Source organism: Nomascus leucogenys, chromosome X, assembly GCF_006542625.1.
Source record: "Nomascus leucogenys isolate Asia chromosome X, Asia_NLE_v1, whole genome shotgun sequence".
Classification (NCBI taxonomy): Eukaryota; Metazoa; Chordata; class Mammalia; order Primates; family Hylobatidae; genus Nomascus; species Nomascus leucogenys.
The window spans coordinates 47551222-47573160 of NC_044406.1; positions in this window are offsets into that span (position 1 = coordinate 47551222).

Here is a 21939-nt window from a genome sequence, read left to right on the forward strand (position 1 = left end):
AAAAAAGGAGAGAGAAATGGGGTTCCAGAATGCATGGTGGGAACATTTTTTTGAAATCAATGTACCAAGGTGTTGAGGGCTTATTAAATTTGGCTCTGAGTTTTAGATTTTAGCCCATTGAATAAACACAAAATCTAATGCATTTTGGCTTCCTTGGAAGCTATGGAATGAAACAGAGGAGTCCCCTCCTTTTTAATTTCTTCACTTTTCTCAGAAGAAAATAAATATCCATAAGTGAAGTTGGAAGAATCAGCAGAAGGGCAAATAGTTAACAACATTTCTGTGCCATTGACTGTCCAGTGCTCAGGATCAAATGATATTACTGGGCATTACAAGAATACTCGTGATGTTAGCACAGTGCTGTGTCCATCTTAGGCATCTCAATACAAATCCAGACTTGGCAATTCAGTTTCCAGGGCAACCTTGTCCTGGTTAACTAGAGATGATATTAACTCCCCCACTGTTAGTACAGCCAACCTGTGAATTACTTTTCCAGTAGAGATAATGCTTTTGAACACTCTTTGGCACAGCTTTCACACATTCTTAAGAAAGCCATCAGGGTTATACTTGTATTCATGGCTTTGAAACAGAATGAAACTAATACTATTAAATCTTGACCTTGATCTTAATCTCTGTGGTAACACAGCCAGCCAGTCTCCTAAATTGGAGGTTCTCCTCATTCTGAAGGCAAATGTGAAATGGCAATTTGGACCATTATGTGAAGAATTTTGTCATAAATGGAATTAAATTTAATACTGAAAGTTAAATGGTTATAATTTTTAACTGATAATGAAAGTATTAACTGTTGGTCACATTTATGACTGTTCTTTCATGTTGCTAATCAAAAAGTGAAAAATAATACTTCCAGCCTTAAAAAGTATTTTCTTGGCTTTAAAAACTCAATTTTCTTTGAGAATCTATAATCTATACCCTAAACTCTAGTCTTTATTTCCTTCTACCAATTTGGGACTACAGGGGGCAGTTATATGACTCATATCTTCCAAATTCTCTGGAAGCCATAGAAAATAGTCCCTTCAAATCCCATTACATGGTCTATTGTCAAAGTTTCCCCCATGGAAATGAGCAGAATATGCTTGGAGCATTAAAGAATCACAGGACAGTGGCCTTGGAAGAACTATTAGAAAGCATACATCCTCTTCTCTCCTTAAATACATGAGCAAATGGAGGCCTGTAGAAATCCAGGAACTGGCTAAAAGTCACAGACACTCTTGGATTTGGAACTCGAACCCATGCTTCCTGCTCCTCACAACCCTGACTGCTTTAATTTCCTTTCTGCCACCAGTGAAAGGAACCTGGCTCCTCTCAGGATCTTAGGGTGTGGCGAGACAGGGTAAAGTTTAACTGGGGAATAGCAAGGCTGAGAAAGGGGAAAAATAGTTATATTTTCCCTAAAGACCTAAAAATAGCCTTGGGAACCGAGAGATTTCAGACATTACTGGATATTAAGTTACTACGGAATTTGTTTTCTGTCTTTTAAAAATCAAACATATTTAGCCTTATTTTGGTGTCTACCGCTAAGGATCGAGAGAGAACCAAATGAAAACATCGATCAGTTAAAAACATTACTCCTGGAATGCCTAAGAACTGTTCATTTGCTTCCCCATTTACTATTCATGAGAAAATTAAAGTATGTTATAATTTTAGTAGCTTACCTCTTAGAAATCTGTCTGATAATCTATAATGGTGGAGGGCAAGCTTCCTGTAAACTGATCTTGCCCTCATCATTTTTAAGCATTTAATAATAATGAGTTAGTACTGCAGTGGAAGATAGAGAGGTTTATGAACTTAATTGATTTTCTTGACATCCCAGTTTTACAGACCAATACCTTAAATCTTAATACACATAAGCTCCTGAACTATCCCCAGAAGCTCAAAATGAAGGACAAATCAACCTTTCTAGGTCCTGAGGAAATAGTGGTTGATTTTCTTCTGAACTCCTGTGTTTGCTAGTCCACCCAATACATTATTTTGTGTTAGGTAGAGCAGATCGCATACACGTTATGACTGGGAAACTGAGTAAATTGATTTCTTCTTTGTGACCTTGAATGGATTAAGGTATAGGTTTGCTTTTGCTTTTGTTCACTTCTTTGGGCAGCACTGAAACCTATACACTTGAGCAAGAGAGCTGCCCAAGATGAAACACCAAATGTGTTGGGGCTGAGGGGTGGGTAGGGGTGAGAAGGCTTAGACCAGAAAGGGAAGCCATATCCCGCTGATGATGCACTCATCATGACTCTAGGGTACAGACACCTCCTAGTGGACAGACACACCTGTTCTCTTCAGGAGCTAGAACAGTGGAGAGACTTGAATCTGGGAGGAGTTCTTCCCATCACTGCATCATTACACTCTGGGAGGAGCTCTTTGCTTGTTTCAACGCACAACAAGGTACTCAGCAACACCTGCTAAAAGACAGCATTTCATGAGAAATTGGCATCACATGCCAACAAATCAATGTTAGAGCCTTTTGCTTTTCTGTAAGTCTTCAGTAATTAATTTGTGGTATATTCTACCATAAATCTATGACAGTACAAGCCTTTTATTCAATTATAAATGTAATTTGAAATGTCTCATTGATTAAAGTCATCCTTGCTCTATGCCATCTTCTCATGTGGGGCACAGAACATTTTAAATTTGGTGACTATGGCAAACATAGAGATGCACCAGCCAGATCCCCCTTAAAAAGGGGTTGCCTCAGCTGTCAACCCCTTCAGGAATGGCCTCAGCTGCAAGGAGTCACCTTGCCCAAGGACATGCTCTTCCAGAATGGCTCATATCCAGTGACTGACGAAGGCCAGGGTCTAAAGGCCTGGCTATCTTGGCCCAGTGAAGGACAACTCTAATAAGCACTCCTCTTTCTACCTAAGCTTGATTCCCCACTTGTCTTCTATGGATGCTGATCCCTAATAAATATCCTGCACCACAAACTTTAACTCAGTATGTGACTCTTGAGAACCAAGCCTGCAACAGTAAATTTTATATATTTATTGGTCTGTAAAAGGAAAGAAATTCATTCGTTTTGGATCTAAGCCATCTAGTCTCATTGTGTGGCTCATAATATTTAAAGGTTCAAATTAATGTTTCTGCTTCCTTTAAATGCAAGGTTTAAGAATATGTGACAGTGCCTCCTATGTGTCAGCTAGAATACTAAATGCTGGAGATATTGAGATCAAAAAGTCATATCCTTGCTTTTAATATGTGCACAGACTGAGAGAGTGAGAGATGACTATAATAAGTGCGCTAAGGCCATACAGAGGTAATCTACAAAGAGATAATCTGGTGTTCTTGGTTTGAAAGCAACCATTTTAACATAAGGTGATATGACTTTTAATAATAACATTAGCATTTGTATAGCACTTCCACAGATAGTATCTCACTTGGTTCTCAAAAGATTCTATATCTTTATGGAATAAGTTAATTATTACAAAAGTTTCACAGAAAAGAAACCTGAGGTCATTTTCTGACCTCAAAGTCTATGTCTTCTTTGTTATTCCAAAAACCATCTTTTTCTTTTTTCTAAAGCATGTGGACAAAGAAAAGGACCACCAGACCATCTTGTGTAGGTATCTGTCAATTGTCATTAGCAAACAATGATCCCAGAATGTGAGGAGCTTGCTGACATAAAGTATACAGAGTCTGACCCAGCAGACCTTTACAACCTATTCTAATATGAATTTCTGAAGAAAATAAATATGTTCAAAAATTGCATGTGAAACAAAGCCATGCTTGTGAATTTAAAACTCTATCAGAGGCTGGGTGTGGTGCTACAGTCCCAGCTACCTGGGAGGCTGAGATGGGAGGATAGCTTGAGCCCAAGAGTTCAAGGCCAGTCTGGGCAAAATAACGAGCCTCAAAACAAAACAAAACAAAGCAAAACAAAAAAACAGCAAAAAAAACCAAAAAACAAAAAAACCCTCTATCATCATTGCTACCCTTGATTAATAGCATATAATGGAGCAGACACTGTGTTTAGCTTTTTCCCTGCTTTGTCTCATTTAATCTTCCCCAAAGCCCTTGAGGTTATTATTACCCGCACTTTACAGATGGTATGAATAAGTGCTTATGGTTCTTAATCACTCTGGCTTTTTAAAAATATCCCAGAGTTCTTCATTATCTTCAAAATGATCACCAACACTAATACTGCCATCATCATCACAAAGTGTAGATAAAGTATCTGTGCATCCATACATGCTCTGGAAATAAATTTAAAGGGGCAAGTTCTATCCTTGTAAGATCTGACATTATAAACCCTGCTGTGGTTTTAAATAACTAAATTCTTAACAATGTGTTCTCTTCAATCATTAAATTCTTAACAATGTGTTCTCTTCAATCTTTGGTGTGCTCTAGCAGTGTGGTTTTTTTCCCCATAATCCTAATATATCAAATTATTTCCCCTTTCGCATTGGGACTGTCTCCTTCTCTTTCCCTTATTAGGTTTCACAACTCCGTTTGCAATTCATAACTCTTTAGGTAACCATTGTTGGAAGAAGTCACAAGAAACCACAGCACTAACAAAATTGCTAGCTTGAGAAGGAACGTGGAAGGCACGTAGTCCAACTCTCTCACTTTATAGAGGTTTTTGATCCTCTGTCTCCTGACTTCCCAACTGATGTTCACCCCACTGGCCAATATTGTTTGTGATTTTTCTTGCATGACAGTTTTCCATGGACCACCCAAAACTATTCTTTACTGTTGATGAAACCAACACATTGTGAATTTCTCTGACTCTTTGTCGACTATTACTTGCCAGTTCATAGTTGTCTTCATTGTAAAGAGCATGAACTCTGGGGCTAGATTGCCAGAGTTTACAGGTTCCTACTCTGCTGTTTATTAACCATGTGAGTTTGAGCAAGTTATTTAGCCTCTGTGTCCCTCAGATTCCACATTTATAAGGCAAGGAAAAGGACAATATGTATATACTGTACTTCATGGTACCATTTTGAAGACTAAATGAGTTAACATATGATGAGAAATAGAGAAATAGAGCCATCCCTGGAACCTGGTAAGCACTTGAGTATTAGTTGCCATTGTCATTATGGAGTCATAGTTTGAACAAGTTGTAACTTGTCAAATACAGCTTTGCCTAAGGTGAATGTTATTCAGACTGTCCCCCCCATTTTTTTTCCAGCAAAAATTATGCATTCTTGACATTTCTTGTTATATTACTCTACACTAAAAAGTTTTCATTTTCTAAGGTTATAGCACTAAATTAATAGAAAAGAATTAGAGCTGGTTGTTATTTTATTGCTTAATTTTTAGCTTGCGTGTTCTTCCTTCAAATTATGGGCCAGTGCGGTGGCTCACACCTGTAATCCCAACACTTTGGGAGGCCGAGGTGGGTGGATCTCTTGAGGTCAGGAGTTCAAGACCAGCCTGGCCAACATAATGAAACCCCGTCCCTACTAATAATACAAAAATCAGCCAGGCATGGTGGTGTGCGCCTGTAATATCAGCTACTCAGGAAGCTGAGGCAGGAGAATCACTTGAACCCAGGAGGCAGAGGTTGCAGTGAGCCAAGATCGCATCACTGCACTCCAGCCTAGGTGACAGAGCAAGACTCTGTCTCAAAAAACAAAAACAAAACAAAACAAATTACATTCATAGTAGTGGCAGAAAACACCTATGAGATTATTTTATGTGCCCAACTATACGTCTGAATCAGGCTTAGATTAGAACAACTAAAGCAACGAAATGTGCGAGTTTCTGAACATTTTTCTCAGGAAGTTATTTTACTCTTAAATAAATGTATGACCTTCTCTTTCTCTCATCATCCAATTATTCTCGAAAACACTGTGCACCGCCCCCCACCCCCACAACCTCAGCCTTAACGATTCCTCTTTAACGTGTGAGTTAGCCCATTCTGAAGTATGTTCTGGTAGTAGTCTGATGGAAGAACCACACGAAGGTAAATCTTTTGGTCAATTTTAAATTTAAGAATACCAGAGTGTCAGGGACTGTATGTTCCACCTCAAGAAGGGGAGGATTTAAATATATAGTACAAGTTAATACATTTAAATCATTGATTGTTTTCATTAGTTTCTATTTTTCCAAAATAATACAACTATTGATTAGTGTAATTTCTACATTTTGTAAAAACAGCACAATTACTAATTAGCACAGTTTAATATCTCTTAATCATTTGTTTCTTACCCTAATTCCCATTTTTCCAAAACAGCAGTCATTCATCCACAGCCAGAAATTTTGTAGCAAGTCTTAAATTTGAATAAAGGGTGGAATATCAAATTAAAATGGGAAAAATTACAATTTTATATTACATAAGTCAGTGCTGCCTAATAGAAATATAATATGAACTATAAATACATATCATTTAAAATTTCCTTTTAGCCACATTTAAAAAAATAAAGAGAAACAAATGAAATTAGTGTTAGCATATTTTACTTAATACACTATGTCCCAAAAGTGATCATTTCAACATGTAATCAATATGAAAAATTATTAATGAGACATTTTACATTCTTGTTTATACCAAGTCTTTCAAGACTGGTGTGTATTTTATGCTTACAGGGCATATCAATTGGAACTATAGCTTCTTTTTGAGATTTCATGGGCATACTGAAATCACCGGGAACAAAAGGCCAATAGGGTGAGCAAGTCTAAGAACAAGAGCAAAGAGGATGGGACTGTAAACTGAATGAGCCAGCTTAGCACTTAGCAAGCAACAGTTACTTGGACACTTCAGAGACTTTATTGTCAACATGGCTCTGCCCAGCAATCCCCCTCAGAGTCAGGAAATCTGAATGCACCTTTGGCTCCACCAGTAACCAAATGCATGATTCCAAGTGAACCACTTACCCTTTCTACTTCTCAGTTTCTTAGGCTAGATTGTGAATATCTCTTCCGGTACCATGAATATTCTTTCTACATACACACACACACAAGCACATGCTTCCTTCCTCTAATATTTCTCTGTACTCAAGGTAAAGGTACTTTAGAAAAATCTGTTCCTGTTTTATTTTCACCAGTAAGAAATTTTATGTTTTACTTCTTGGGTTTCTCTGTTTTGCCTTTTCTTCTTTTCGAGGGTTGTGCCTGGGTGATGTTTTATATATGTGATTAAAAATGGGAGTATTCTAGTAATCTCATTAAAATACTGTTTTGACCAATATCAGAACATAGTTAACTCTATTATTTTACATACAGTAGCATTGCTGATAATGCATCATTCATCTTGAGAATTTAAAATATTAAATTCCATATTTTATGGAAATGCATCTCATTTTTCCTTTTCTTTTCCTCCTAGCTCACTCTTCCTCCCTCTTCCTTTCTAACAAAGGCTCCAAGCAGCAGATGGATGGGAAGGGATTGGGGGTTGCTCAGTGGTGGGTGGGTCAGCTTTCCCTTTGCTTTTGTGCATTGAAGCCCTGGATATATGCCAGGGGTATTTGACTAAAAAAGAAAGAGAGATACAAGCATTTAGTCAGAGTGCTCATCCATAATTAAGTTGCTTAGTTGCAGGGCCATCAAAGGAAAACTTCAAATACCCTGATAGCAAAAGCCACCTGTGCTGAAAGCAGAGCAGCAGGATCACGCAGGGGAAATGCAGAGCCATGGCAGATACTCAGAAACAGTGGGCAGAGAGGACATTTTGAAAGACAAAGGCAAGGCCCCAGGCTGTGAGTCAGAGAAAACTGGCAAGAGTTTGTTGAATCTAGACTCGCAATCTATTGCTGGGGCCTGTTTTCATAAGCGAGAGCCTTCAGCCTTTCTTTGTGCAGTGTGTTGCCTTAAACAGGAGTGTCTGCTTTTAAGATAAGAAGTCAATGACATCCCTCATCGAATCTTTACTTTGTATCAAGGATGGTGCTAGACAGGATAGATACACTAATTTAATCTTCTCAACAATTTTTTAAAGATTTATTTATTTATTTGTAGACAGTCTCACTCTGTTACCCAGGCTGGAACGGAATGTTGCAATCATAGCTCACTGTAGCCTCAAACTCCTGGGCTCAAGAGGTCCTCCTTCCTCAACCTCCTAAGTGGCTGGCACTACAGGCCAACACCACCACGCCCAGCTATTTTTTAAATTTTGTAGAGACAAAGTCTCGTTATGTTGCCCAGCCTGGTCTTGAACTCCTGGCCTCAAGTGATCCTCCTGCCTCAACCTCCCAAAGTGCTGGGATTACAGGCCTGAACCACTGTGCTGAGCCTAACAACTTTTTAGTTAACCACATCTTACAGACAAGGAAACTAAAGCCTAGAGAAGTTGTATGATTTTCGCCAAGTCTTACAGCCAGTAAAGGACGGGGGCAAACTCCGACCCCCAGATCTCTATGTCTACTAAGCTTAAGATTCTTTGTTGTTTCATCCACCCTCCCTTCTCACACCTACCTGGGTTTGACCCTTATACAAGGCACTTTCCCATTGGATGACTACAACAAAGTACCTGGTCAGGATCAAAGGCAAATTTGTTCTAAAAACCACATGCCACCCAAGTCTTTTATAAAACCAGTGTGTATTTCTAAAATGTCTTTGGGAGCACATGAGCTTACAGGGACTCTAGGGACTCCAGCGAAACACCGGGGCCCCTATAAACTTAAAACTTCCCAAGGAAATTTTAAGTCAGACTTCTCTTGGCCTTGAGTCCAAATAATTTGAGCGAAAGTTGGCTGGGCTTAAGAATTGTATAACAAAGACTTGCCTGGGTCATTTTATTTTGCTCCCTGCAATGATATGAAATAGAGGTAAGGGACCGGGCCATCTATATAATCTTCCCAAAACCCAGGGCCACACTGATGGCGGAATAGAAGGGGCCCCTAGAGATAATGGCCTTGCTTTAGAAATGAAAGGCTCAAAGAGGTTAAAGTCACAAACCTAGGACACAGTAATGCAGGACTGGAGCCTCAATCACTCAGGCCCAAGCTAATGGTTATTATTGGATGTCTGCCCCATTCTTCTTCCCAACCCCGCTCCCCTGACTCCTGCACTCATGGCCAAGTTTAGACGAGGCTCAATTGCAGAGTGAATTTAGGCCAACACAGCTTCTGATACACATGGACTATGCTTTTACCTCTTTCAAACAGGCAAGCGCTACAGACAACATGCACTTCCCCAGGAATACAACCAAAGTCACAGACACATAGTATGCAATAGGGGCCTACTGTGTCATTCCAGGTAGGCAAAAGTTTTCAGAGTATCAGTCTCCCAAATAATTATATCATCAGAGCAAAAAGCATTTTGAGCAACATGCACATTGACTGTCAAGACATTTGGTATGAAGCCTTTAGATGGTGCTAATGGTCTACTATAACACAAAATCTGCAAGTACTCTTTTATACTTGAAATCAAAGAGGTGGATGAGACCTCAAGAGGCTAGCTATATTTCAAACATCCTGTGCCCAGTCAGGGAAACCCATTCACAGATTTGGAGGCATCTTGACAAGAATAAATTTCCGGGGCTTTGGTTGTCACAGCAAAGTTTTGGTGATGCTAAATGTACCAAGTTATTCTGGGCAGGTCTCATGCAATCCACGCCATCAGTCAATACTTTAAACACGAATATACATCCTCTGGATTCAGATTTATCTTGTGTCTTTGTGTATTGACTGGAGCTTGTGGCAATCTTGGTTCATAATGTCTGATTGTGTTGCTGGATTGTGTGTTGGAGCCATTCATTTTATGGGACAATTTTCTTCAGGAAAGCCTCATTCATTCGAGTAAGAAAGAACTGGTAAAACTCTAGCATCATTCATTTTTTTCTTGCTCTGAAAAGAGGGATGGGGAAGAGCACATCACAGTACAGCAACATTTCTACAACAGGCTTTTATGTCTTCTTTCTTTTCTTTTCCACACGTTGTGAGTTCCTGAGACTCCATCAGCCTCAGAGTCCTGCCAAAAGAGACAATGTTTTGCTATCCAATTTTTCTTATGCATTGAGAAGCCCTGGACATTGATGACATTTTCTCTGCAGGAAGGAAAATAACTTCTTGTCCATTCACATGGATGGCTCTGCAAATGTGGGAGCTGACATAGGTTTCCAAAGTCAGATGTCACGCCTAATATAGATACATGGTGCTTATGGGAATGTGTATTTGCATGTATATGTATCTCCACTCCGATTAGAAGAACAACTCAGGAGCAAGAAGGGGGCAAAAGTCAGGATGGAGGTGAAGTTCCCATCCAAAACACTGAACAAGAAAAAGGTTTGGGAGGATCATGGTGCCATTATTATAATGTCTGGATTTCTATTATAGTGGAAAAAAATATTTTTTCCAGAAAGATCATGTCGGGGTAGAATTAGATTCAAAGGGATAGAAATCTTGAGGAGATAGATTTCAATTCAATTCCAATGGCATTTTTCAGTTTTTAAAAATTAAAAAAAATCTGACTTACAGAAGAGTTGCAAAAAAGTAAAAGGACACCCATATGCTGTTCACCTAGATTCCTCAATTGTTAATATTTTGCCGTATTTTCTTCCTCTCTCTCTCTCTATATATATAATTACTATTTGGCAGTAAACAGCATTATAATATCACCTTGTTTTATATGTATATATATGTTACTATTTGACAGTAAACAGCATTATTTATATATATATATATATGCAAGCACATATTCCCACTATATATATAATACATGTATATTATATATATGTTACTATTTGACAGTAAACAGCATTATAATATCCCTTTATTCCTAGATATTTCATCATGCATTTCCTAAGAACAAGGACATTCTCTTACAAAACCAGGGTAAAATGATACTAAAATTTCAGCAATTGTCTCATTGATGCACTTGTAACAATATTTTTCCCTCTGATCCAGGATCCACTAGGATACATTACTGGTGATGTTAATAAATATGAACTGTTTAAGATTTAGGATTTTCGAAACTGAAAGAGGCTATATCACAAATCAAATTTTAAGTGTCAGCACAGCAAATATATCATATAGGAGACACCAGCTTGATGTGTGTGGCAGAGTAAATGACGTTTTTGAATAAATAACCAAAACCTTTATGGTTAGGACTTTTTGTGTCCTGTGTAGGAAATTTTGTCTGCTCCAAAGTTATGAAGATGTCCTTCTATGTCTTCTTCTGGAAGCTTATAGCTCCAGGCTTTATATTCAGGCTTATGATCTATTCTGAATAAATTTTTGTCAACGGTGTAGAGGTCGAAGTTCTTTTTTAAAATTTTATCCAATTGCTCTGGTTCCATTTGTTTAAAGCATTACAGTCCTGCTAATCTTCAGAAATCTTGCATAGATGAAGAAATTTGGCCAAAGAGTTGCACCCTGATACAGAGCTGGGTGGAGAGGGCACTGCATTGAGAGGTGTGGTCATATGAGGCGGACAGGGATTGTATTCTTTTGGCTTGAATGTCAGTTATTGGAAATTAGTCCTGGGGGTCTGAGATGTGACTTGTGGTCTTCCTCCTGAATTTCAGAAAATCACAAGAGACTTGCTTGCTGTTTCAGAAAACTCCCATCAATGACCTGGTTGAACAGTAAATTACCACTCAGGGGAGGTCGTTCCTGCCCTAAAAGCTGCAACCGAGAGTCTAGCAATGCCCAAAGGCAATAAGTATATGGATCAGAATTTCAGTGTGGATTCAACCTGAAAACTACAGGATGCTGTGAGAGTTTTTTTTCAGGGACAGGGAACGAATTTAGTTGGAATATGGGGTTTCCAAAGAAGAGACATTCAGGCCGAGACTTGAAGGACGAGCAAGAGAGAGCCAGGTGAAGAAGAGGGTTTGGATGGTGCCAAACACATATGGGAAGTGGAGGAGCTGGCATCCAGCTAGCAGCCACACAGACTGGGAAGTGAGAAGCTGGGCAGGGGATGGAGGAGCATAAATATGACATGGGAAAGCAGGCAGGGGCTGACTTGCCTTGCCAAGGACTCCCTATTTAATAAATAGTGCTGGGATAACTGGCTAGACTTATGTGGAAGATTGAAACTAAACCCCTTCCTTACACCATATACAAAAATCACTCTGGGAGGCCGAGGCAAGTGGATCACCTGAGGTGAGGAGTTGGAGACCAGCCTTGCCAACATGGTGAAACCTTGTCTCTACTAAAATTATAAAATTTAGCCAGTTGTGGTGGCACATGCCTGTGGCAGTAGAATCGCTCGAACTTGAGAGGAGGAGGTGACAGAGTGAGACTCTCTCTGTTTTTTGTTTTTTGAGACAGACTCTCACTCTGTCACCCAGGCTGAAGTGCAGTGGTGGGATCTCAGCTCACTGCAACCTCCTCCTCCTCCCAAGTTCGAGCGATTCTACTGCCTCAGCCTCCTGAGTAGCTGGAACCACAGGCGTGCGCCACCACAACTGGCTAAATTTTGTATTTTTAGTAGAGACAGGGTCTCACCAGGCATAAGTCTAGCCAGTTATCCCAGCACCATTTATTAACTAGGGAGTCCTTTTTCCATTGCTTGTTATTGTTCGCTTTGTCGAAGATCAGATGGTTGTAGGTGTGTGGCTTCATTTCCGGGTTCTCTAACCTGTTCCATTGATCTATGTGTCTGTTTTTGTACCAGAGTAATTCTATTTTAGTTACTGTAGCCTTGTAGTATAGTTCAAAGTCAGGCAGTGTGATGTCTCCAGCTTTGTTCTTTTTGCTTGGGATGCTTTGGCCATTTGGGCTCTATTTTGGTTCCAAACGAATTTTAGAAGAGTTTTTTTTCTAATTCTGTGAAAACTGTCATTGGTAGTTTGATAGGAGTAGCATTTAATCTGTAAATTGCTTTGGGCACTATGGCTATTTTAACAGTATTGTTTCTTCCTATCCATGAGCATGGAGTATTTTTTCATTTGTTTGTGTCATCTCTGATTTCTTTCAGCAGTGTTTTGTAGTTCTCATTGTAGAGATCTTTCACCTTCCTGACTGGCTGTATTCCTAGGTATTTTATCCTTTTTGTATACTACATTTTTAAAAATCCATTCATTGTCAAACGACACTTAGATTGTTTCCATATCTTGGTTATTGTGAACAATGTTTCAATGAACATGGGAGTGCAGATATCTCTTTGAGCTACTGATTTCGTTTCCATTGAGTGTATACCCACAAGTGAGATTGTTGGAGCATGTGATAATTCTATTTTTAATTTTTTGAGGAAACTCCATACTGTTTTTCATAATAAGTGTATCAGTTTACATTCCCACCAACAGTATATGAGGGTTCCCTTTTCTCTACATCCTCAGCAACACTTATCTCTTGTCTTTTTGATATAGTCATTCTAGCAGGTGTTTGTGGTTTTGACTTGCATTTCCCAGATGATTAGTGATGTTGAGCGCATTTCCACGTGCCTGGTGGTCATTTGTATGTCTTATTTGGAAAATTGTCTATTCAGATCCTTTGCTCATTTAAAAATCAGATTTTTTTTTTGCTATTGTGTTGTATGAGTTCCTTATATATTTTGGATGTTAACCCCTTATCAGATATATGGTTTGCAAATATTTTCTCTCATTCCATAGGTTGGCTCCAACTATTTAATTTTTAAAATAAGAACTATAAAAACCTATGCTTTCTTAAGCTTTTAATCCCATCTTTTAGGTTATATTTATAAACTTAGTATTTTTATATAAGAAAAAGAACAGTCATTTTAATTGGTTATTTGATTAGTGTTCAATTAATTAATGTTTCATTAATTTTACAGATTAAATCCAAGTATTTAGCACCAATTTCATCTTTAAGTAATCAAATACCCTTAGCTATTTCAAACTGCATTTACAAGTTTAATATATTTTATTCTCTCACTTTTACAAAGGCAAACTCACAAATCTAACAAGTAAAATCCTCCTTACCATGTCTGCGAATCTGGGAAGTTTATTTAGTAGATCAAATTATCTTAAGCATGTCTAGAGTCTTTAAAAAAAGAAAAGAGAAGGCTGCAGGGCCACATGAGAAATCACCAGGGTCAGTCAGCAGGCAGAAGGATTGAGGAGAACACATGGGCCAGAGCCTTTATTTTGGTTTCCATGGGAAAAAAAAAAAAAATGGGCAAGTCAGGGTAAGCAAGCTAAGCAGTTTTAGGATTGAATAGTTTGAATAATGTTGGCAAAGTCTAGGCTGTAGGGTTGCTTGGTACTTGGCCTTGGGGTGTTTTAGGGGAGGGAGATGGTGTCCCAGATAACAGGAGCTTAATAAAAGAAGGAGAAGGGGAATATGAGCTTGGGCTTGGTTGGTTTGTGGTATGTTGTTTGCTATCACTAGGAATTAGCCACCCTTGGGAGGGATAGTCCTTCCCTGGATCTGGGAAAGCTGAAGATATCAAAGCATCAGAACATTAAAAAAATGATTAATACACTCTGGGAACCCCATCCAAGTAGAAATAAGCAACCATTTAGAAGGGCTTATTTTATGCAGCTTTTGTCTACCTGTCACCTGTCATCTGGGACTTAACCAAGCACACAACTCTCAGGTTTTAATAATATAGCATAGTAATTCTGATATTAAATTATCCATCTATTATATAAGCTGCGCCCTTTCCAGGTCCTCTGATTGTAATCCATTTTGCATAACCACTGGCAGTGCCCTACATTAGGGCCTATGACATTATATATGGATGGAATTTTGAACCCTGTACTCTGGCCTTCACTGCGTCCTCGTTTTTTTTCTCTTTCTAATTCTCATATCCCTCATGAATCACTGTTCTGCTATTGCTTTATTCATTTATTCATGCAGCAAATAACTATTGAGGGCTTGCTATGTTCTGTGCCAGGCACTCTTCTAGGTGCTGGGAATACACCAGAGAACAAAACAGACACAAATTCCTGCTTTTATGCTAATAGGGAGACAAACAACAAACAATGCTCATAATAAGTTAATTGTATAGTATGTTAGAAGGTGGTATGTGTTATGGAGGAAAGAAAAAAATAAGTCAGGGTATGGGGAATTAGGAATGTTGGCAGGGGATGGTAGCAATGTTAAGTCAGGTAGACGGGGAAGGCCTCAAGGAGAGGGGAGTATTGGAGTAAAGACATGGCATTTACTAAAGGAGTGACGTGATCATATCTGAAGATGGAAGCTGTAGCTCTTCTGGCTATATCTGTCATCCTCCAAGGGTTACATTAGGGCATAATAGAAGAAGGATTAGTAGAGAGGGAAGAGACATATAATTTGCAGATGAAGTGAGGTGTTTAGATGTCGAGGGCAGTACTAAAATGCCCCATTTGTGAATTACCTGGCACATTCTGCAGAGGGCAGGGTGATAGGCCCTTAGAAGCACTGTGCTGGGTTGGACAAGATGGAGGCTAGAACACAGACACAGATGTGACAGTCTGCAGCCTATAATGGTAGTGGAAGCCACAAGAGCAAACTAACTTAAAAGGAGACCTTGGGAACACTCACATTTCAGGGGCAGGTAGAAGAGAGGGAGCTGATGAAGACACCTGGGGGTTTCAGCCAGAGATGCTGAAGCAGGACCAGGAGAGACAGAAGCCAAGGAAGTGGAGGTTGGAGAGGATTCAGAGGGTGGTTAGCAATGCATCACTCACGTATGGACTGTATGAGAACTGGGGGTTTAGATGGCACAGGGGAGCCTCTGGTTACATGGCAAAGGGGGATCAAGGTTATAGATGAGATTATGGTTGCTAATAACCTGACCATAAAATAAGGAGATTGTCCTGGATTATTGCAGTGGGCCCAATGTAATCACAAGGGTCCTTCTAAGTGGATGAAGGAGGCAAAGAGTCAGAGTCAGGGAAGGACATATGATGATGGATGCAAGGAAAGAGTGGAGTGATGTGAGAAGGACTCGACTCACATTTGCTAGCTTCGAAGATGGAAGAAGGAGCCATAAGCCGAGGAGTGTGTGTAGTCTCTAGAAGCTGGAAAAACAAGAAAGTGGCTTATCTTCTAGCACCTCTGAAAGCTTCTAGAGACCACCCACACTCCTTGGCTAGTAACACTTCCTCAATCTTCAAAGCTAGCAAATGTGAGTTGAGCCCTTCTCACATTGCACCGCTCTGACCTTGCTTCCACCATCATATGTCCTTCTCTAACTCTAACTCTCCTGCTACCCTCATCCACTTTTAAGGACCCCTGTGATTACATTGGGTGCAACCCAGATAATCCAGGATGTTCTTGTTATCTTAAGGTTGGCTATTAGCAACCTTCCTTCCATCTGCAACCTTCATCCCCCTTTGCCATGTCACGTAACACATTCCCAAGTTTCAAGGATTAGAAGGAGAATATCTTTGGTGGGGGCATTATTCTGTCTACCACAGTAACTATATACCAGGTATTAACAAACACACAACATTTCCTAAATGATGAAATGTATTCTTTCCCCGCAAAATAAAAAGAAAAAATACAGTAGAAGATTTAAGGGAAAACTGAGGTTCAGAGGTAAATAAGCTAATAATTGACAGACCCAGGGTTCAAATCTTGAACATCTGACTCCAGATTCCATGATCATTTATTACTTGACATGGCAAAGTTCAGAGACTCATCTCTTAAGAAGTGAAATTATGACTGTCAGTCTGATTCTTGTAAATAAGGAGTTTCTAAAGATGGAGAAATAATTATGATCAGTATTGTGCTCCTAAAGAATGCCAAAAACTAATTGAGGAAGATAGAGGTACTCAAGAGAAGCTGAAGGCATAATTGCTATCTTCAACTATGTATTCATGTGTCACTTAACAATGGGGCTACATTCTAAGAAATGCATCATAAAGCGATTTTGTCATAATGTGAACATCATATACTGTACTTACATAAACCTAGATAGTATAGCCTACTACACACCTAGGCCATATGGTATTGCCTATGGCTCCTAGGCTACAAACCTATATAGCATGTGGATGTAGGGAATACTGTAGGCAACTGTAACATGATGGTATCTATTTGTGTATCTAAACATATCTAAGGATAGAAATGATACAGTAAAAATATTGTATAAAAGATGAAAAATGGCATACCTGAATAGGACACCTGCATTATAATCTGAACCACCCACTGTATATGTAGTCTGGTGTTGACTGAAACATCATTATGTGGCACATGACTGTATAATGGAGTTTTTGTGGCGATGAATTGGATCATCTTTCTTTATTTTCTTAGAAGACAAAAATACAGGAATGATTTCATTTAGAACTACAGTAACTTTAGATCTTCATTAAGAAGAAACTCCTTTCTTTCAAGAGAAGAAAACGCTAGAAGAGGCCTCCAGTGAAAAAGATAGGAACTCTCTGCTAGAGAACTTTGAGAAAGGAACAGGATAGCAGCTTGAGAAAGGCTGAGACAATTCCACAGCCTTGAAGTGAGGGCCAGGCATGATGGATGATTCCCTAGGAACATTCCTGATTCTAATAAAAGATGACAAGATACTGAGCACAAGGTAGAAAGTGTGTTATGTGTCACAGTCCAAATTCAAATGCTATTGTTGCTGACAGTCACTAGATAACTTGGAAAACTTGTCAGGTAAAGTGCAAAGGAAAGCTTACATGTCAAACATTTGGTAAGTTAATGCTGCTTGCTTTGAAGGGTTTAGACAATAGGATGGAAGAAACATCTGAATGAATTTGTCAGTCTTGGCAGCATCATTTGGAGTTGTCAGAGAATGCCTTGGGTTTCAATCCTGATTATTGCCATTTACTAGGTGAGTGGCCTCAGCAAATTCACTGAACATCTCTGAGCCTCAGTTCTCTCATCAGTGAAATGGGGATAATACTATATATGCCAAAGGATTTTTAAGAAGACTGAAAAAGGGGCTGTAAGCCAAATTCTTAAAGGTAGGCCTTGCAAAATGACAGACACTCAATTGAGGATATTCTCCTTCCACCAGGCAAATGGCGAAACATGCTGTATTTGATTTGGGATTTCTCATGCTGCTATTAGGATGCCAGAGCAAAACCTGCCTAGGATCTGCCTTCCCATAAATTGCCCTCTGTGCCTACATTTTCTCTCACCCTACAGTATCCATATTCCCATCCCAAATTTACATCTGACTGGCCCTTCAACAGATATTGGGTAAGACATATTCTTATTATCAATGATAAGGAGAAAACAGAACAAACAACAAAGAGACCATTATAGAACAACATGAAAGCACTGTGAGAGGTTTGAGACAAACCACAAGGTGGCAGGCAGTAAATCTGAGCTAGAAGTTGGGCTTTCTGCTGGCCTGAATGCACTTTAACCAGATACTCTGGAGGATAAGTGCCTCACTGTTGTTAACCTCAAAGAAGTGGCTCAAATGGTAGAAGATGTTATTGGTAGTGAGTGATGCTTTTGCACCAGTTGGGTCCTTTTATATTCTCAGGTTATCTTACTTAGTTGCTCACTACATATAAGATGCATAGGGTGGCAATCTTCCCAGGGCCATCCCACCTCTTCAGGAAGGAGAAGAAGCATTCTAAGAGATTTTGTGAATTCCAGCCCTGGTCAGCAATGAGGACATCCAGGATCTACCCAGGATTCCTCACTGAATATGTGTGGCTACTATGAGCTTTAATTGTGTATTGTCTCTTAGCATATCTTGCTGAAGATTATTTAGATACATAGATCATGGTTGACTGGGAACTAAATAATTACAAATGGCCACAAATTATTCCCCTCCCATCAAGATGTGTAGTCTGTTTCTGCAGCCCTTAGATTTGGGTTGGCTGGCAATTTACTTTAGCTAATGGGGAGTTAGCAAACAGGTTGCAAGCAGAAACTTGAAAAGTGCAGGACATTTCAGCTGAGTTCATTCTAGACCAGCCAGCCCATAGCCAACAGACTTCTGACCCTAAACCAGAGTATGGCAACTAGAGTTCTCTGAATAGCTGCCTATTTTTGTAAATAATGTTTCATTGAAAAACAGCCATGCTCATTCATCTGCTACCATCTATGGCTCCCTTAGTGCTTTATTTAGTAGAGTTGAGTAGTTGTGATAGAGATTGTATGGCCCACAAAGCCTAAAATATTCGCTATCTGGACCTTTACAGAAAAAGTTTGCTGACTCCTGCTCTAGATAAATGAATAATTCCAGCCAAAACCACCAGAAGAACCTTCCTAACTGGCCCAAGCTCAAGTTGCCAATTTGTAAAATTGTAAGCTAAAAAATGATTATTTTCAGAAACTTAATTTTCGAGTAGTCATCCCATGGTGGAAGGAGAAAGGGCAAGAGTAGCAAGAAAGGGCTGAATTCACTTATTTTCATAATATTTCTACACATTTATGAATTAAAGAGTAATTTGTCAAAAGAATTATACACACAGCTCCACAGCTATTCATCTGTCAATATCTATCAATCTATCCATATCTCGTATGCTGATAGACATTGCAGACAGGTTAAATAATTGGATGGCACATTCATAAGAGATAGCAGAGAATTTGCAAATAAAGACTCTCAGATATAAATCTTGACAAAATGTATGTTGAAATCAGTGAGACTCTGCTTTTTTTGATAACTGAGAATATTAACATAGTATCACTAAGTTGCATTATTCTCCCACCAGAATGCACTTAGCCCATAATTAAATAAAGGCTATTTGGTGTTTTTTAGTCTGGTGTTTTTTCATGGCTGAAAAAAAAGGAAGATTTTTAAATGCCCAAAAAGCAGACGCATTATTTCCGTTTCAGCAATTAGAATTCTCCATCTCTTGTCTCATAATACCAGGTGCCCTGCTATGGTTTGAATGTCCCTTCTAAAACTCATGTTGAAATTTAATTGCCTTTGTGACTATATTAAGAGGTGGGATTGTTAAAAGGTGATTAGGCCAGGAGGGCTTTGCCCTTATGAATGGATTAATGACATTATCGCTGGAGTAGCTTTGTGATTGTGAAGCCTTTCTTGCTCTCTTGCCCTTTCTCCTTCCACCATGGGATGATGCAGCATAAGGGCCCTCAATGGATGCCAGTACCATGCTCTTGGACTTACCAGCCTCAAGAACTGCGAGCCTAATAAACTTCTATTGTTTATCAATTACTCAGTCTCAGGTATTAGTAGCCTAGCACAAAGTGGACTAAGATTCCCACAAGTTCTGGAAAATAGGATGCATTTTGGAAAGAAGATCACTTCATCATGTCTGAATGCAAGTTGCTTATTCTTAATCATTCTTTGTGTCTATTTTGAAAATGTTTATGTAATAGTACAGACCACATGTGTCCAGAAGGCTCAACATAATAAAATATTTTTGGTTGGTATATTTCTTAAACTAACGTTTATCAAGATTTATGTGAGAAAATAAAGAATTGTGATGACTTCCATTGTGTGAAGGAACTGAAACCAAGAGCTACATAAAGTCATCCCAAGGATTACCATTAAATCTAAGCATGCAATTTCCTGGCACCCAGACCTTGCTCAAACTGTGTCTTTACTCTTGCATGAAAATTCCAAATGTTAAAACTGCAAAGATACTGTCAATTATTATGTCCTAGATTTCTATGGGTACTTTTCCCATGAAAATATATGATTAATATAATCATCTCATCCCTTTGCTCTTTAATTAAACTGCAGATTAAATTTACTTTTCTTCATTTGCTAGGTGCCCCCTTGTTCAGTTTCTGATAAATTATCAGCTAGTGTCTTGCTGTTCTAATGAACTCATGGTATTTGAAACCAGTAGATGATACTTTACATACTGTTTTTTTTCCAGCCACAATTTTAATTTTAATGATCTCCAAGAAAAAAACAGAAATATAATATCTTAGCCTGAAGATATTTACTTCAGAAGCTTTTTATCTGTTTGAAAAGAATAAAAAAAAACCTTCACGAGTATGAATTTGCTATCAGGGCTTATATGATCAGTCACTGGAGAGTTACCATGAGATATACATTGTGCCTAAGTTAGGAAGATATTATTTGATGACAAAGTAAGAGTTCTAATTTTAAAATAAAATAGTTGCTGGGTGCAGTGGCTCATGGCTATAATCCCAACACTTTGGGAGGCTGAGGAAAAAGGATAACTAGAGGCTAGGAGTTTGAGACCAGCCTGGGCAACATAGTGAGATGCCATCTCTACAAAAATTTTTAAAAAATAAAAATAAAAAATTATCTACAACATCCCACAAATCTACTTTGCTTCTGCAGGTCCCTGATGTTTCTGGCTAAGTAGGGAATAGTAGGGACAGACATTTTTACAGAGACCAGGATATGTTTGAACACAGGTAGATTAAAAAAAAAATAACTCACTCCCTAGATTCCTCCTTTCTGGGCAGGGCATCTCTGAAAGAAAGTCAGCAGCCCCAGTCAGGGGCTTATAGATAAAACTCCTATCTCCCTGGGACAGAGCACCTGGGAGAAGGGGTGGCTGTGGGAGCAGCTTCAACAGACTTAAATGCTCCTGCCTGCCAACTCTGAAGGGAGCAGCGGATCCCCCAGCACAGTGCTCGAGCTCTGCTAAGGGACAGACTACCTCCTCAAGTGGGTCCCTGACCCCTGTGCCTCCTAACTAGGAGACACCTCCCAGCAGGGGCCAACACAAACCTCATACAGGAGAGCTCCAGCTGGCATCTGGCTGGTGCCCCTCTGGACAAAGCTTCCAGAGGAAGGAACAGGTAGCAATCTTTGCTGTTCTGCAGCCTCCACGGGTGATACCCAGGCAAATAGGGTCTGGAGTGGACCTCCAGCAAACTCCAGTACACCTGCAGCAGAGGGGCCTGACTGTTAGAAGGAAAACTAACAAACAGAAAGGAATAGCATGAACATCAACAGAAAGGACATCCACACAGCAACCCCATCCGAAGGTCACCAGCATCAAAGACCAAAGGTAGATAAATCCATGAAGATGAGGAAAAACCAGTACAAAAAGGCTGAACATTCCAAAAACCAGCACCCCTCTTCTCCAAAGGATCACAACTCCTTACCAGCAAGGGAACAAAACTGGATGGAGCTTGAGTTTGACGAATTGACAGAAGTAGGCTTCAGAAGGTGGGTAATAACAAACTCCTCCGAGCTAAAGGAGCATGTTCTAACCCAATGCAAGGAAGCTAAGAACCTTGAAAAAAGGTTAGAGGAATTGCTAACTAGAAT